The following is an 11,582-nucleotide window of genomic DNA, read 5'->3' as shown; positions in this document are numbered from 1 at the left end:
ATTACACTAATCCTTGTGCTAGCTGGAACTGATTATTCAGCAGATGCCCCACATCCTTCTCAGGGCCCTCCCCTTCCCAGAAGGGTCTCCCACTCTGCAAGCATAGCCCGACTTTTTAGTTCCTAGATGCCCATATGTAACATTTGGCATATTTAACATTAGGAGGCTCCACAGTTGCTTGCTTGCATTCTAGTACACAGTACCGCTGGCTTGGAAACCTGGTGTCACATCACCTGTTGACACAAGACCTGGGAGTAGCGGACTTTAATCTACAGACATCAGTCACCAATGATCCAGGATTTCCTTCCAGGTTCACCCGCTTTTAAAAATGTTAAACAATATAGAGCTAAGGACCAATTGCTGCAGGACCTTACTAGAAACACACCTGCTCAGCAATGATGTCTTGCTAACCATCACATTTACAGACCTGTCACAACTGGCCAGTTTGTAATGTCATTAGTGTGTGCCATGTTAATTCTGTATCATTTTTTGTTTCAAAATGTCCTGTGGTAGCAAATCAACTGCTTTAGAGATGTCTAAAGTGCTTATTTTAATCAACTAAATTTATCAAAAAAGAGATATGGAGTTAGTTTGACAAGATCTATTTTCCATAAACCCTTCTTGACTGACATTAATTATATTATTCTCCTTTAACTCTTTGCTAATCAAATCCTTTTATCAGCTGTTTCATTATTTTGCCCAGGATTAACATCAAGTTGACAGGGCTATGATTACTGGGGTTGTCTTATTTACCCTTTTTATATACCGACACAACACCAGCTTTCTTCCAGGCTTCTGGAACCCTCCCACAGATCCAGATCCAGGGATGAACATTAATGGCCCAGAGGACCTGACATGCCGTTATTTCACAAAGTGCTTACAGATGCATGGGGTGAGTTGCCTCCAGCACCTTCTTACATGGCACAGGATGTGTGTGCATCAAGCACCTCACCAAAGCATAGTTAAGCCAGGAACGAGCCCTGGGAAGGGACAACAGAAAGGCCAAAACACTATGTGGTAGATGCAGTTTAGCACACCTCTGGGAACTTGAATTACCACAAGTGAGCAGGACTAGAGCTTCGATACTCCTTGGAGAGGAAAGTCCTCTGCAGCTGCCCACTGACCTTTCCACCCAACAGGAGCAGGCAGAGGACCAATGAATGCCACCCCATTCTGGGTGGTTTGGGCTGCGACTGCAAACCAGAGTCACTGTGAGTGCCGAGCACAAAGTGGGCATGTGTGAGAAGGTGGTGACAAGGCCTCACTAGCATGAGAAGAGACACCTGTTTGCTCTAGCCTTCCAGGCATGCATCCTAATTGAAATTAATGCACGACTCTCGAAGTCAGGAGATGGGGAAGTTTAGAATTACATTTTGCTGCCATCTCTTATAAAAAAAGACTAGACAAGTGGAAACCAGGCCACAAAGAGGCTAGAGGGCCTGGATGGAAATGATAGCTGATGTAAGCGATGGGGACACGTCAAAGAGTAGCAGAGGCATTGCAGAAAGGCAATAAGGCAGCAGAGGGGAAAGAAGCAGTTAACTTGGAGAGGAGAGGGAGAACAGGAAGAAATTAAATTGATGGTACCATTGCAAAGTGAGATGAAATTGTATGAAAACATGGTTCTATAATCCCCTCTCAGCCTGCTCCAGTCAGCTTACACAGCCTTTGCTCTGCACTTTCAGTACGTGAACGAAGTACCGTCAGGACTGAAACCTGGGTCTCCTCACCACTCACTGCAGTCATGCAACTATAGCTGCTCTGCTCTCCAGGGGCTCTAATACAAACCTCATTGACTTTGGGCAGAGCTATGGCATTTGGCTCCAACAAAACGGTAGACAGCAGAAGGCTTGTTGCTAGAGGTGCTGCAGGTCACGTCCGTTATTTGCCTCCCGAAACAAGCAGAGTTATGTCGTTTTGAAGAGGGCAGCTCAGGAAAGGCAAAAACCGAAGAGACTTATTTTCAAATAACCACTCTTACCTTTAAAAGCTACCTTGGGCTTTAATGGTGTAGAAGAAACATTGGAAAGGGGGTTGAGTCTTATCCCACTACACTGCCTATTTTTCTTTTTTTTAAGTAGGAAGAGGAGAAAGGGAGAAATGGGATTTCTGCCTCAGAAAAAGAGCAGGATCCTGAGCAGTGAGGCAGTATGGTGAAGAACAGAACAGAGATGTATTTTCAAAGCCCAGAGTTAACCGTACTTAAGGCCAGTAACTCAACAATACTTGACTTCAACTCAGGCAAGGGTGACAACGCTGGCAAGGGAACGCTTCTTGTGCCTCGCTTTCATGGTAACAGACACAAGCACAAGAAAAAAAAAATCATCAATTTGCTAGCTTTAGTAAAACTTTATTCCTTTATGTTCAAAGCATATTTGTCCATATGTAAAACAGCATCAAATACATTGCAAAGCTGGCCAATTTGGCTGGCAATTGGGAAGAGACAGCATAGCTGACAGCAACCAAGCCAAAATTCTGGAACTAAATCAAACTGACAGTGTCCCTTTAAGGGAACAAGCATAACCAAACAAGTCTATTTTTAAACTACTTTTGCAGAAGGCTGCGGCCATTTCTGATGCTGTAACCAGCAGCCAAGACACCATCTGTGGCAGTAACTTCTGGGAGATAGTACAAGGGGACGTTGCTCCTCCACATCCCTCCCCAGCTCTGTCTCAGGAAAGGAGCAGCAAAAGGATTTTAATGAATTTTTTTTCCCAACAAACTCAAAGCAAAGCAACCAGCATACAGTGCACTCATCAAAAGGAACACAGTAGCCACGGCCGTGCATACTCAGCGCTCTGTTCCTTCATGCTATGTTGCTATTGTCAGTCAGACCACTTGCAGCTCTAGAATATAAAAAGAGGGAGAGATAGGCAAGTTATCAGTAAGAAACAGGCATGATGAAATCTACAACCAGAGTCACAAGGTAACAGACTTCTGCCCCCTAAAAGCCTACACAGGAAGAATTGCTCTCCAGAGAGCACTTCCCCCTCTTCTCTACCCAAAAAAATCTCATTCCTTTTTCAGGAAATCTGTTAGGTGTTGAAAAAAAATCTTTTGATTATCCTGTGGGGAAACAATACTACTCCTAGCAGAATGATCTAAAGGATACCCCAAGCTTTCTTTGTTTAAATAGAATTTGCTTTTTCTTAGGACTTCTGTGGTCATTCCTATGCAATATTAGGAAATACTAGTCTGAAAAGGATATCTAGAGCATCTAGTAAAAGGGCCTTTTTAAAATACTGAAGCCCATATTAGACTTAAGGGGGGATGGGGGAGAAGCTACAGAACAATTCTGCAGCAAGAAGCTTTTTACTTTCCCACTCCTACCAATTCACTAAAGCACCATCATGGTGAAGTGTCAATTGACCTAACTTATTCAGAACAAAAATCCAAAAGATATTCCATACATCAGGAAGGCTATAGTTTAGATTCATAAGTTTATGTTGACACAGCTTTTAAAACAGAGCTTGCCCATTTGCAGCCTGTATTCTCATAAAACAAGGAAACAGCTGATAATTAATAGCAGTACTTCTGAGAACTGATTGCACCCAGTACTTGCGACATTTTAGGTATTCACACTAGGGAACACATCATTAACTGAGGTCAAGCCATCTCTGCAATTCTTAAAGCTTCTTTCACATTGCAGAACCTAATTTAATAGAGACATAACCTCCTTGACATCTTCCCCACCTCCCATTAACAATCCTCTAACATCTCTGTGGCACCTAGAGCAATTGCTTACAGAGGAGTACTAGCAGGGAGGCATTTAAAGCATTTTAGCTGTCTTTGCATGCAGTTTTCAACACCATGCGATCAGCACTCTGTAGACCACTGCAATCCACAAACCGTAACTTCATTATCTAGGGCAAAACTGGAAGTTTATACAGGTTTCAACAGTGTAGCATGGACTTAATAAAGCATCCTCTTCTAACCTCAGAAAGCATAATTTCCACAGCAGAAAGTGCTCCCTTCTTCATTAACATCAAAATGTCACTAATGGTGCCACTAGACATCAAGCAGCATCCTTCTGAGAATCTGGCATATCCTTCACTCATCCAGCTTTCAGACAAGTACAGCATTCAGCTGAATAGCTTTTTCAACAAATGACATGTCACAGCCTTGACACAAAAATACTTGCACCTTGTCAATCATTCATTCACCATTAAGTTCAAATGCTCATATTCAGAGATTGATTTTATGTGCACTGCACTTAATGTTAAATACAGACTCTTAGAGGGAAAGATGAGTGCAAGTAAAAGTACAAAGCAAATGTGGCAAATTAGAGAAAATATAGTGCCATTTGTACAGTAAATAGGCAACGCAACTTCTGTAGCACATGGAATTCAGGCATTAGCTACACAGAACAACAAAAGCACTGTGTCAGATGACAAAGATGGAAATGTAAGTTGGTATGGATGGTCTCCAGTTTTAAACTGGTGACCTAAGAGTCCCAGTCCAAAGGTTAGATACTGTTTTAACCATCAGGGTTGTTACACTGCAATCATCACTATAATACAACATAGCAAGTCAGATCCTTTATCGACAGAGAGAAATCCATGTGTCATTTCCAGCACCCCAGTTATTTCTTTGATAGATGTGTAAAATAAAGTGCTATTGTGCAGAATAAGTTGCCTGTACCAGCCAAGGCATCCTTCATCACTTCCTTTATGCCAGTTTGATCTGAACAGAAACTATGGGAAAAATTAAACATAGTCACTTTGGAATTATTCAGGCAAAATGACAGTAATTACAAACTTTTCCACTTAACCTCTCCAGGGCCACGTCACAGAAATAACTCAAATATCTTAAAGATGCCTGCAAGGAAAGAGCAGAAGCTAGTTTGGGATTTCTGAAAGGTCCAAAGGTATTAAATTCAAAAGAGCTGGATGCTTAATACCTGTATTTCACTTCAGAAACAACAATCTAAGATGCCTGGAATAACCAAAAAAGTGGTCTCTACAAAATCCAGATGCTAGTGGAACTGAAAATAATACAAGACAAAAGCTTTAGGAAAGGTATTGTTTAGTATTATACTCTTACTGCTTCTTGGAGTAATTTTAAAAGAGTTTTCTTGGCCTCATCCCTTTTCTTTTTTTCTAGAGGGCTTTACAGTATGTGGTATGGTGTTTTACAATTACATTTTTAAAGAAAAATTACATTTAATTGAGAAGCCCATTTTCTGGTGTAGCAGTGCTTTGAAATGACATTTTTAACCAGCCTCTTTCCAGACTTTCCCCAGTCCTCCCAAATCACCCAGGGAAGCCACTTTAACCATCTGTGCACACTGTCTTGCATGGAGACCCTGCCGGGCCAGCTCACATACCTGGCAACAACTCAATTACGCTCCAGCTATGTTTCATCTACAGTTAAGGATTTGGATCTATTATTCCTCTCATTTAACTTGCTTCTTTTTATCTTGGTGTCAACCATCTTAGACAATGAACAATTACATGAACTAGTCAGTCAGTATATATCATCTAAGCAGATACACAAAAGTTCTGAGGTTATTGATTCTTGTAGATTTTAATATCCCATTGAACAGCCCAATCTGATTAACTCAATTTAATTTAATGCCACTCATTCATTACTTTGTGCTCTTAATTGCCACATGCTAAGTTAGCTGCTTCTGTCTCTCCAGTTTTCTTTTCATCCCTCTTTCATGGATCAGGTAACTCTGTACTGTATTTGCAGTCAAAGACCCCAGGGAATTAACTCAAGAGTAGCAATCTTCAATCAGCTGAGTTTCTCAGCTAACGTAGGCTCCACTTAATCGCTGCTTGAATCAAGGCACTGCAGCTTCAGCAAGGAGAGTGCCAGTGCAAGGCATTCCTGAGACTCTAGGCAATGGAGAACTGGCACACAGAGACATAAAAGCTTGTGTAAGCGACGCATTGGGAGATTGTCTCTATGCTCAGTGACAGTAGATAGTAGAGGCTTGTGGCTCCCTCTTCTAGAGTTTTGATGCTCTTTCATGCTATTTTTGGAAATGCCGAGGCACTACACATTCTGCTTTTCACAATGGCTTGTACATACAGGGCTCCTTTCTGCTTTACTATGCCAGTGTAACCATTTTAATCTAAGGAGGTCTCTTGGAAATGAACACGAGCATGGGGGAGGGAAGGAATATAATAGCAAGTGTTGAAGCTCTCAAAGTAGTGTATTTTTCTCCTGGTTCTAAATGATTTTATTGTATATCAGATTTTCATCACATTACCTCAAATGGCAGTAACTGGCCCACTGCTCACTTTCATAGCATCGCCATTACTGCAAAGTAGCATCTCTTTTAATAGTGCCAGGGTTAGTGGCTCCAGATAGAAAAAAGGGATTATGGTAGGGTGCCCACTTACCCACTGCTACTTCATTTCCTCAGCCATTTATCAACACATTCTTCATTTGGAGAAATAAAATCTATGGTAGGCAGAGCTCTTCCAGTGCATTTAGCTTCCCTGGCGTGATACAGGTGGTAACACAGCTGAGATCAAACACTTCCATCTTTTCTCCAGAGCCAGCTTGGCTGTAGACTAGCTGCTTTTCAATTAGAGACTGAAATATTTCTGGCAAGGGTTAAGCATCCTTTTTGCAGCTGGGATTTGCCTGGCTGTTGCTGTCTTACTTAAAGAATATTCACTTTCTTCTTAGTAGCTCATTCAATTTTTCCCCATGGTCCATAAAAAGAGAAAGGCCTGGCTCAAGTTATGAGTCACTCACAAACCTATGGAAAGTTTTAAGCAAATAAGGAGACCTAGATATTAGAACACTGCTGCTGTGTTACAGTTTATAAACCTTGCCACATATTGCAATAAATATTTCTCTGCTAGTTTCCTACAAGAAAAGGGAAATAACTACCTTGTGGACAAAGCCTGAGAAAGCTTCAAGAGACCTCTTGGCTTGTCGTTAAGTCATTGCAACTCCCTGAATATCTTTACTCCAAGCAGGGATAACAACTGTTGCCATTCACAGGGATTTTAGCAAGTTTAATTTCTTGAGACATCTGTGAGGACAGCAGTAAAAGGTAACATCATTCCAATGTGTTGTAGGGAGGAGAAAGTACTGTAATGGCTTGTTCCACTTTCAGAAATCTTTATCCCTCTCTGGGCTTTATATTTAATATGTAATGTAGCAACAAATTACTTGTGGCTATTCTGTCTCTAGAAGGCTTAAAGACTGTGGAACCAATGTGTCAGTGATAGAGATTTTCAGAATGTAAAGCACAAAACATGGAGCACAACTTTCAGATCTGTACCTAACTTTATCATAAATTTTCCCTGTGATCTTCAAGGACACCTATTACTTAACGTGATTTAATACCCACCAGAACACTTCAAATCTTTGTTTGCCTCCATGCCTGGCTCTTCTCTACATCCTGTTAGATCCCCTGTAGAGTCCACATGATGACAGTATGCCACTCTTAGTTCCTTTAAGCTTTTATACATTTCTGCTGACGTGCTAATATTTGCTTCACTGGGTCAGCCTTTGCTATCTGACTACTCTTTACAAGTTATGATTCAAAATAACCAGGATGTCTGGTTTTCAAGTTTAAAGCCAAATGACTTGTAGTCTCACTCCTCATATAAAAATCAGTAACAGTTGACTGACAGGCAACATACCAATTTCCATAGTGTTTCTAATAGCTGTTTCTAATAGTGTTTAGAACTGTACGTACTGGAGACTTCTTTTTTCCTATTCAGGCTAGCTTCTCATCCCAACATACACATTGTGTTTTGCACTTTATGAATTCCTAGTATGCATGTAACTTGATAAATCAGCAATTACAAATCAGCCACACACTCTTTGTGTTACATCTGTCGTTCCACTCCCTACCCTGAAGGGCTTTATCAGCAAAGTTTTGAGACAGTGGTTCTGCAGGTGCATGTAGATCAATATTAAACACATGGTAGTTTACTCTGCAGTGACTAATATTAGCTCTGCTTCACCAGTCATTTGGAGAGTGCAGTTACCTAGGTGAGATTTCCAAAGCACTGAATGCTGACCAAAGTCTGCTTTTAAGCAAGTCCATGGTACAGCTCCTGTTGAAACTCAGCTTACAGGTCCCAGGTTAAGCACCGATTATTCTGGCTGACTACAGGCCACAATGTTCCTTAGACTTTAGTAAGCAGGACCACAATAAAAGAGCTGCCATATGGTTCTGAACAAGTTGTTGGGATGCACCAATAGCTCTTTCACTTGCTAAAACTTGCACAAACCTTGGCTGTCCTGAGAACAGGCACAATGGCACTGCCACATGCCTGCTGTATAAAACATAACTATTGGATTCTTTTTGAAACTTTCCAATGAAAAAATGGGCATCTAGGGATCTCATTTCACTGCCCTTCACTAGTATTCAATTCAAAATGGAGTCAAATTCTTCCACTCATTTTAAGCTGTGCGTTGCTCAAGACTCAGTGAAGAAGAATGGAACTGTATCAAGAAAGGAAAGACATGTAGGTCAGAAAACGGGCTGAAGCAGCCCAACTTCACATAAACTGTTCCCCTCTCCATAAGCAACCACAACTACTAATTGTATCAACTTAACATTCTCTTGCCAAAGAGCCACGATATGGCTTTGCTGTTGAAGGATCCTGTGATTTTAGATAGAGTATCATCATAAGCTGGTGAAAAGCAAAGAGTTGAGGTACAATGGAAACATAGATTATTAGTCAAATTGGAAGAGATGGGGAAAACAACACTATTAATTCCTTTCCTAAGGAGGAAGCACCATTTCAGTAATCAGTGTCACAACTTAGTATATACTCCCAGAGCAGGCATGAGAAGGCAGTAAATTGATGTGATGGAGCTGACACCATTAGAGACCATAGCTGATGCTTCAGACCAAGGAACCATAGAGCATACAAAAAAATGAGAGACTGATAAAGACAGTGTCATCAAATTTTATCTGCCTAACTTGATTATGTGGGCAGGCAACAAAAATAATTCTTGCTGCAAAGCTAGTACCTCTGTCTAGAGAGAAAGTTTGCCTCTCACAGAGTACCCTGACATCCCACAGACAAACAAAGCACTTAACAGCATGGAACTGATAGAGAAACCAAATACGAGAATTTTTTCCTTCACCAGTGGAATGCAGCCTCCTCTGGAGTGAAACACAGAAAGGATTTAGCAGGAAAAATTTACCTCCATGTTGTGGTTATAACGTCTGAAGGAAACTGCAAAGATAGGAGAACTGAAAGCAGCAGTCTGTAATAAGCATATCTAGAAAACACCCAGGTACTGGAGATAACTCCAGCTGCACACACCAATGAGAAATAACACATCATGTTAATGGCCACACCTGACTCAAGTCCTTGCCTTAGCACATTACTACGAGCTACAAAGCAGTGCTGAGGTAACTGGATCAGTTTTGGACTGGCACCAATTCAAAAAAAAAAAAAAAAACACCTACACATGATCACCCACTAAATCAACACCCCATTTCCTGCAGCTCCCAAGGTTTCTGTATCCAAGCACTCACCAAGCATCCTCACTCACACTCATCAATCACAGCCTGCGTATAACTTTTAGATAGAGATTACAGAAAGGCCAGGGAAGAAAAGGGAATCTCCAGACCGTCAAGAGAAGAGGCAAGACTTTTATATGCAGTCATTAGATGCTATGAATGCTCTATCACAGTGGATCCTTGTTCTGTACCAAGGGCACCCTTTTACAGTCCCCACCAATATGAAATATGCAAGTTATTACATGTACATACTGCCTTCACATTCCAGCTGCTTTAGGAACAAGACAATAGTCCATGGAGAATGCCTCTGTGCTCTTTCCTCTTGTTCTTTTGCATACCCTTGAGCTGGACTGCTCTCAGCCAAATGCCAAGGAAACCGGGCTTTCATCCTCCAAGGCAGCATTCTCCCTCAGAGGGAAAGACATCAAAGCTGTCAGTCCCACATGCACACCACCATTTACTAAGAAATTACTCTCTCCTCTCACCCACTCCTCAACAGATGAGCAACTTCGCTGCATGTATGTCAGCCTTCGAAACAAAATGGAAAAGTCTGCAGCCAAAGCAACAGCTACCGCAGCTGATTTAGCCATTGGTAAAGAAGGAAGGGAGGGAAGGAAGGGGAGATGACAAACTCTTTCGTCTTTGCTGTTATGTGTATTACAGAAGGCCTTGATGAGCACTACTGCAGATACAGTACTATACACACTAAGAGTCTGACTCAGGGTGCTCGCAGTCCCAGTACAGGAGTCAGGCAAGGGAATTAGTATTTCCCTTTTTACAGACAATGAAGTCAGTGGCCACATGACACGACTAAGGTCACAGAAGACAAGCTAGGATTTGCAACCCTTTTATGACATTGATCAGCATCAGATCTGGGAATTAGGGAACTCTCACATCCGCTTGAGTGTGAGACTGCTGGCAGCCCAAAAGGAGCCTCTAAAGAAGGATGTCCAAGGGACAAGCCTCAAAACTGCAGTTGTCAAAACACGCTAATGCTGCTAAACTGCTTCCAAGCCTTCAGCTGGCTCAGAATGATGCAGTGCAAGTGAGGCTTTGAACACCTGACCTGCACACAATTTCAGCCCCTGCTGCCCAGGAGTAGCTTTGAACCATGGACCTTAAAGTTCTTTATCCTCAGTCCTGAGCTGTCTCTTTCATTGCTCATTTTTCCCTGCCAAGAAAGTGCATCCACAAAACATATTATCTGCCTCCTTCCGCTAGTATCTCCAATAAACCAGCCTTTACCAAAACCCCCACAAAAACATTTTGAGAGGAGGGGACTTTTTTCTTTGTAAACACTTTTTTTTAAACTGTCCTTGATACTAAATCCCTGTCTCAGAGGCTCTTGTCCTTCTCCTGAATTCTTTCACTGCTCTTCTCCCAAGCCTTCAGCAGAAAGCTCTACACAAGATCTCAGCCTCAAGTTTTGGGGTCTTTTTTCCTGATGGAGCTGAATTTCCACCCGCAGATGATCCAACATGGAGAAAAAGGAAGAGCATTGGAGCGCTGCGCTCCTATGTTCCAGGATGCTGCTGAAGGTACACAACTTCACAGCCCTCTCTGCTTTAAAGGATATATTTGCCCTGTCCTCTGAGAAGATGTGTGTTTGTACTACTGTGGTGACTACTGGCCCCAGCCAGAGGAGTCCATGATGCCAAATGCAGCACATAAGCAGAATAAGAAACAGCTCCTGCCCCCAAAAGTCATCACAGCCCTAATTTAAAATGAGATGTAATGAGGGGGATGAAACAAACATAGAAGACAGGGTAAGAGGATGGAAAAGCTATTACATGAACAGGTGTTTTCATTAACTGTCTCTACCTACCTCCTGTTTTTCAGAGAGCTTAGCTTCCTACAACCAAAGCACCATAAAGACTGAAACCATGAATCAGGGTTTGAGGCTTCTTTTGGTCCAGAAGAGGGCAGGAACACAGCATAAAGCTCTGCTAATCCAGGGAAGTTCAGATGTTCCAATGCATTTTCAAGCAAGCTATTATAAGTGAGAAAGTGACTCTCTAGAGAAGCGTTAGGGGAGGCAGCGATTTAAATGCTGCTCTGAATTTTACAACAGGTGGAGGTACTTATCTACCCTGACCTGGCCCTGCTTTTACGAGTCTGGCTTACTCCA

The 11,582-nt window shown here is 41.9% G+C and overlaps 1 long non-coding RNA gene across 2 annotated transcripts in view; it reads right to left on the bottom strand.

Moving 5' to 3' along the window:
• Nucleotides 1–2,326: 2,326 nt before the first annotated feature.
• The window catches only part of LOC104141751 (uncharacterized), a 23,231-nt gene continuing 13,975 nt past the window's right edge, over nt 2,327–11,582 (bottom strand). The window contains exon 3 of one of the 2 annotated variants that reach the window (XR_693603.2): nt 2,327–2,846. This is a non-coding gene — a long non-coding RNA (uncharacterized lncRNA). The remainder of the gene's footprint in view (nt 2,847–11,582) is intronic. The other variant, XR_011142209.1, reaches the window with a different exon arrangement.

This window comes from Struthio camelus, chromosome 7 (assembly GCF_040807025.1).
Source record: "Struthio camelus isolate bStrCam1 chromosome 7, bStrCam1.hap1, whole genome shotgun sequence".
Taxonomy (NCBI): Eukaryota; Metazoa; Chordata; class Aves; order Struthioniformes; family Struthionidae; genus Struthio; species Struthio camelus.
This window is presented reverse-complemented; position numbering and strand designations above follow the sequence as displayed.